Below are 7,091 nucleotides of genomic sequence, written 5' to 3'. Positions count from 1 at the left end.
ATATATATTTTATCAAATAGCTTACTTCTATATAATTTATTTTAATTTTAATCGTAAATTCATAGCTTCTTAAATTAATTATATTTTTATTTAATAATAATTATAAACTAACTTATTTTTTTCTTTTCATAATTATATAATATCTATTAGTATTATTTTTCAATAAATACTTGTGGTATATAATAGTATAATAAATATAAACTAATTAATAAATTATTGAAATTTAAAAATAATTATTATTTTAATATAAAAACAAAATAAAATATTGATGATAGAATAAAAGTAACAAAATACTTATTGTTCCTGGTCCATATTATTTTAGAATAACTTAATATTCTTAAAATATTAGTGAAAATATATATTTTAAATTTTTTACTTTTGTTTTTTATTTACATAGTAGCGAGTCAACCAGTTCAACCAATGATTCACCAGTTAAACCAAAACCTAATAATCCAGTAACCTGACCGGTTCAATCACCGGTTCAGTTCTGACAACTACGCTCCAACATATCAAATAGAATTTTGATGGCATTCTTAAACCTTCGATTCATGCAAGACTGCAAACGATTATCACTCCGCACAAAATCCTTACCCCTCATCTCCTGAAAGAACTTAAACCCCTGATTCAACCCTACCCTTCTCAGTTCTCACACAAACCTTTTGCAATATATCCATAACTATAGACATTCGGCTCACAGCCATACAAGCCCATTTCGCGAAAAACCTTAATGGCCTCGTCAAGCTCCAAACACTTGGAATAAGCTTTAATTATCATGTTGAGGACAAAAGTATCAAGATAACACCATTGGCCTTCATTTGCTTAGTCATGAGTCTCACAAAATGTAAGTAACATAATAAACATTGAGTTTATTGAACCTTCTAAGAAGTGAATTGAACAAAAGAGAATAGGTTTTGAAAGTGGGTTTCTATTAAACCACTCTTCCACCTTAACCCATGACAACAATAAAGATATCTCACGGCCCACAAATTTAGCCCAACAGAATACATAAATTCAGTTCTAATTTTAGTCTTTATTATCTTATCTTATGTTATCTTTACCTTGTCTTTAGTTGTTCTTATCTTATCTTTATTTGCTTTTATCTTTCATAAGACAATGCTCTATATATATTTAGTTTTACCTTCATAGTTTACAACACACTTCAGTACAATTCAATCAATCAATAATCAATAAAAGTTCGCATTCTTTTTTTTCTTATTCTTTCACAATTTTATCATGGTATCAGAGCTCCTCTTGAGCTCTACTGACATCCATGGGTAAATCAACCAATTCAGATCTTAAAACCCCTTCAACCTCTCCTCCCACTATGAATAATCAACCTCCTTACTCTGTCCTATATCAAGAAGAAAGGGCACACCAGCAACTTCATCTGGAGCCTCTTTTGGACCTTTCGTCAGCCCAACACTTTTCTTTCATGGCACTTTCTTTCAATGAAGAAGCTCGTCCTTCAAACCAACTTGAGCTTTTGTCAAGTCCAACTACTCATTATCTTTGTTCTTTCAATACTTTTTCTACTGTTAATAATTCTTCAAATCGAGATTCATTCTTAAATACTTGGATCATTGATTCTGGTGCCACAGATCACATAGCATCAAATTTGTCTTGGTTTATTTCTTACACACAAATTTCTCCTATTATTGTTCATTTACCAAATGGTTCTCGAACTACTGTTTCTTATAAAGGCATCATTCAATTTTCACCATCCTTAGTTCTTCATGATGTTCTTTATTTACCTCATTTCAACTTTAATATTATCTCTATTTCAAAAATTACTTTAGTACTCACATGTGAACTCACTTTTTCATCTTCTTCTTGCACTCTACAGAGCAATAATTTGGGGATGATTGATTTGACAAGAATGAGAGAGGGATTATATGTCCTTGAACCCAATTTCGGTAAAAATTCATCCACTACACACTCCATAAATTACATCCAATCTCCACCCATTACACCTTCCAATATATGGCATTTTCATTTAGGACACCTTTCTGGGCAAAGACTTAATCATTTACATAAACAATTTCCTTTTATCTCTATGCATCATGACGAGGTTTGTGACATTTGTCATCTTTCTAAGCAAAAGAGACTTTCATTTTCTCAAAGTTTTAACAAAGCCAATGCAAGTTTTAATTTATTACACTTTGATATTTGGGGTCCGTTTCAACAAAATTCTATTCATAATCACAAATATTTTTTTATAATTGTTGATGATTTTAGCCGCTTTACATCGGTTACTTTATTAAAATCAAAAGGAGAAGTACAAAATCAAATAAAAAATTGTATTACTTTAATTGAAACACAATTCAACTCTAAAGTCAAAACTATTCGTTCTGATAATGGACCAGAATTTATTTTACCTGATTTTTATACTTCAAAGGGCATTATTCATCAACGTAGTTGTGTTGAAACTCCTCAACAAAATGGAAGGGTAGAACGCAAGCATCAACATATTTTGAATATAGCTCGTGCTCTTATGTTTCAATCTAATTTACCATCATCTTTTTGGTCTTATGCTGTTAGACATGCTGTTTATTTACTTAACAGAGTTCCATCATCCGTAATTAATTTTAAAACACCATTTGAGATTTTATTCAATCATCCACCAAATTATCATGACCTTAAAGTTTTTGGATGCTTATGTTTTGTTTCTACCCCAATGGCAAACAGATCAAAATTTGATCCAAGAGCCAAAACGGCTGTATTTATTGGCTTTCAAAATGGTTTTAAAGGATATATTGTTTATGTTTTAGAAGATAAAAGAATTGAGATTTCTAGAAACGTGATTTTTTATGAAATGATCTTGCCCTTAGTCACAAAAAATGTCCAATTTCATACACTCAGCCCAACATTGCCAAACACACCTTCTCAAAAACAAGATTCGGTTAGTCTTCCAGTTGAACCCTCAGCTATACCCATTGACCCAACTCCACTTAGTTCTTTATTTTCTCCAACAACCTCTCCTTCTTCCTCACTATTATTTCCTAACCAAGTTGAACCCATGACCACCGAATCACTTTCAACACTAGACACCAGTCCATCATCACCTTCTCATCCCTCGTCACCTTCTTCACCACCCGAGCAACCCCATCCTCGTCATTCCAACCGGCCCCACCGACCTCCAGTATATCTCTCTGATTACTTGTGTAATTCCTCTCTCATCTCTACAAATCAATCTCCCTTGTTCAGTCGTGTCTTTTTCTTCTCTTTCATCTTCACATAAAAAGTTTCTTTTATCTCTACATTCTGACGTTGAGCCAAAGTCTTTTAAGGACGCCAATCAACACTCTAATTGGTGTAGTGCTATGAAAGATGAGTTGGATGCTCTTGAGCTGAATAAAACTTGGCGTCTTGTTGATTGCCCTGCAAGGGTTAAGCCGGTTGGCTGTAAATGGGTCTATCGCATCAAACGCAAGTCTGATGGTTCAGTTGATCGATATAAAACACGCCTTGTGGCTAAAGGGTTCACTCAAACTGAAGGTGTTGATTTCTTGGAAACTTTCTCCCATGTTGTCAAGCCTGCCACCATCAGATTAGTTTTAGCATTGGCCTCTATGAAGCATTGGTCTATACATCAGTTGGATGTCAATAATGCTTTCTTACATGGAAATCTTTTTGAGGATGTTTATTTGACTCTGCCACCCGGATTTACATCTCCTCAACCGAATCAATGCTGTAAGCTACTCAAGTCACTGTATGGTTTACGACAATCTAGTCGTATGTGACATGACAAACTGTCTCATCTTTTGCTATCTCATGGATATCAGTAGACCTCATCTGATTATAATCTATTTGTTAAATTCATTGGTGATCAAATTTATATCCTTTTAGTCTATGTTGACGACATTGTTCTCACTGTAATTCCATTTCTGAACTTGCTGCCATTAAGTGTATTTTGCACCAACACTTCCGAATTAAAGACTTGGGTCATTAAAATATTTTTTGGGTATTGAGGTTGCTCAATCAGAGAAGGAAATTTGCTTATCTGAGAGAAAATATTGTCTTGATCTTTTAGAGGTTTCTGGTTTATTAGGTGCTAAACCTGCCTCTGTTCCAATGGATAGTACCACAAGACTATATCAAGACAAAAGTCCCCTGCTATCCGACCATTTTGTATATCGCCGTTTGGTTGGTCGTCTTATCTATCTCACCACTACTCGACTGGACATCATGTATGCCACTCAACAATTAAGTCAATTCATGGCATCTCCTACTGAATCTCATCTTCAAGCTACCAAGCATGTGTTATGATATCTGAAAACTAGTCCCGGCAAAGGACTTTTCTTTCCAAGGGAATCAGAAATTCAGCTTCTCAGTGACTTTGATTGGGCCGGATGTCCTGACACTCGGCGATCTTTAACAGGTTATTGTTTCTTCTTAGGCAGTTCTTTAGTCTCTTGGAAGACCAAGAAACAAACCACCGTTGCCTGCTCATCCACGGAAGCAGAATATCATGCACTTGCCAACACAACTTATGAACTTCAATGGATACTAAATGTGTTACAATTTTTACGCATCTCTCATATCCATCCACCAGTTTTATATTGTGATAATCAGAGTGCTCTTCATATTGCTGCTAACCCAGTTTTTCATGAACGGACCAAATATTTAGAGGTTGATTGTCACTTGGTTCGACAAAAAGCTCAAGCTGGAGTGATTAAACTTCTCCCAATTTCCTCTTCTGGACAACTAGCTGACATCTTTACCAAGCCTTTGTCTCCTCAACCCTTCCATCTTAATCTGAATAAGCTTAGTGTTCTTGACGTCTTTCATCCTCCAGCTTGCGGGGGGCGTATTAAACCACTCTTCCACCTTAACCCATGACAACAATAAAAACGTCTCACGACCCATAAATTCAGCCCAACAGAATACATAAATTCAGTTCTAATTTTAGTCTTTATTATCTTATCTTATCTTTATCTTGTCTTTAATTGTTCTTATCTTATCTTTATTTGCTTTTATCTTTCATAAGACAATGCTCTATATATATTTAGTTTTACCCTCATAGTTTACAACACACTTCAGTATAATTCAATCAATCAACAATCAATAAAAGTTCGCATTCTTTTCTTTTCTTATTCTTTCACACCATTGGCCTTCATTTGCTTAGTCATGGGTCTCACAGAATGTAAGTGAACATAATAAACATTGAGTTTATTGAACCTTCTAAGAAGTTAATTGAACAAAAGAGAATAGGTTTCGAAAGTGGGTTTCGAATCCTCTAACTTGAGCATCTTTTTACAAACGTCGAAGGTGAGACTGAAGAAGAACTTACAGCCACAGAAGAATCTGATGACGGTGTTATAGATCTTGACAGAGGGGTCACAGACGCCGACGATGACCTCGTAGATTAGAGTTTTGGCAGTAGCAGCGGCCGGCAATGAGTTGTTTGATTATGGTGAGGTGAGTGTGGGTGTAGTTGCACTATTGGGTGGTCCAGCAAAAGATATCGAAGGAGAGGTCTAGGTCTGATTAGGCTTAAAGGGATCAATGGACATTGTAAGGGGTGAAGGTTTAAGATGGTTTATCCATGTCTCGAATTTGTTCTAGAGTGGGATTTAAATGGTGAAGTGGAAAATGAGTGTGGTGTAGTGGTGGCGGTTGTGAGGAGAGAGATAAAAAGATACAAGTGGTTAAAGAGGCGTGATTTGATGATACTCAGCATTGTTTGCATTTGGACGCAAATGTGGAATAGTGTTGAAGAACTAGGAGGACAGATCTCCAATTGCGGTTTCACTTGGATACTCATCGAATAGCCAAACAAGCTTTTCTAAACAACTTAAAAAGATCATGGAGCTGGAATTTACCTATGGATCTTTTGGTAATTGCCAGTAGAAAATCATCCAGAAGAAAGATCAGTTAGTGTTTTGGTAGAAAGAATGTGCATCACAAATCACACAAAAAGGACAGAAGGCTGACGGAAAATGGGGATGACAATGGTTAAGACCACAAGGACATCACGGCTCGTAGCGGCGCCGGAGAGAGCATCTCAAATGGAGAGTGCAACGGTTTCTGCAGCGCCGCTGGTGAGGATGGAGCAGGAAGGGTCCAATGTGAAGCTTGCAGCGAAGAGGAGCACGACAACCAGAAGAACCCTTGGGCACAATCGGAGATGACAGCAGAGACAGGGACGCTCTCAAACGCAAGTTACATCTTGACTGAACTAAAAGTGAAAAAGTTGTATGCAGCTCTAAAACGCAGCCCATGTTTGGTAGGGGAGGAGAACGAAGTCTCGAAACGTGTTCCTACCTCCTGCATACAGATATGTGCTACAACTTTGACCAGCCTTGAAGTCCTAAAATGCAACCTGCGTTTGGCAGGCCGCATAGACAAATCGCAGATTACGATTGGTAGCCTCCCTACTTGCATGCATGACACGTGTATAGGAGAGTAGTGGAACCGGTGTATAAAAACAAAACGCAGGTTATGAGTGTTTTACCGTTTCACTTTTGGTTCCTATTTCATTTCACTTGCTAAGAGAGTTCTGAGACTGAAAGGGTTGGAGTTGAGGGTGAAAGGGGATAAGTGTGTGAGGAGGAAGAATACAGTGAAGGTTTAGGACTTTATTTAATAAGGAAAAAAAAATGATTTGTAATTTTACTTTATCTAAAGAATACATTATTGAATATTTAGATCATTCTCAATGAGTAAGTAATTTTTTTATTTTATAATGAATAAATATATTTATTTTTATGTTCTTTATTTATGTTTTAACTAATAAATTTATTGTTATTTTTATTATTATTATTATTATTATTATTATTATTATTAGGATTAGTATGTTGTTAATTTTTTATAATACTATTTGTGATAATAATAATAATAATAATAATAATAATCAAAAAGTTATATTTTAATAATAAATAGGATAGTTTAATAATTTATTATTATTTTTTAGGATAATAATAATACTGCGTTCTTATTAGTATTTTTTAAAATAATAATAACTGTAAATGATTAATAGATTATTAACAGAGTATTATTTTTAAAAACTTTATTATGGTTATTATTATTATTATTGTTATTATTATCATCAATAACTTTATTATAATGGTTATCATGAGTACGGTGTTATT

The 7,091-nt window shown here is 34.7% G+C and overlaps 1 pseudogene; it reads right to left on the bottom strand.

The window, feature by feature from the left end:
* Positions 1-481: 481 nt before the first annotated feature.
* On the bottom strand, positions 482-5,764 carry LOC107469366 (pentatricopeptide repeat-containing protein At3g25210, mitochondrial-like; annotated as a pseudogene).
* Between the last annotated feature and the right edge of the window lie 1,327 nt (positions 5,765-7,091).

The sequence above is a fragment of the Arachis duranensis genome, chromosome 10, assembly GCF_000817695.3.
Source record: "Arachis duranensis cultivar V14167 chromosome 10, aradu.V14167.gnm2.J7QH, whole genome shotgun sequence".
Classification (NCBI taxonomy): Eukaryota; Viridiplantae; Streptophyta; class Magnoliopsida; order Fabales; family Fabaceae; genus Arachis; species Arachis duranensis.
The sequence above is the reverse complement of the archived record's forward strand: the minus strand, read 5'-3'. Positions and strand labels throughout refer to the sequence as shown.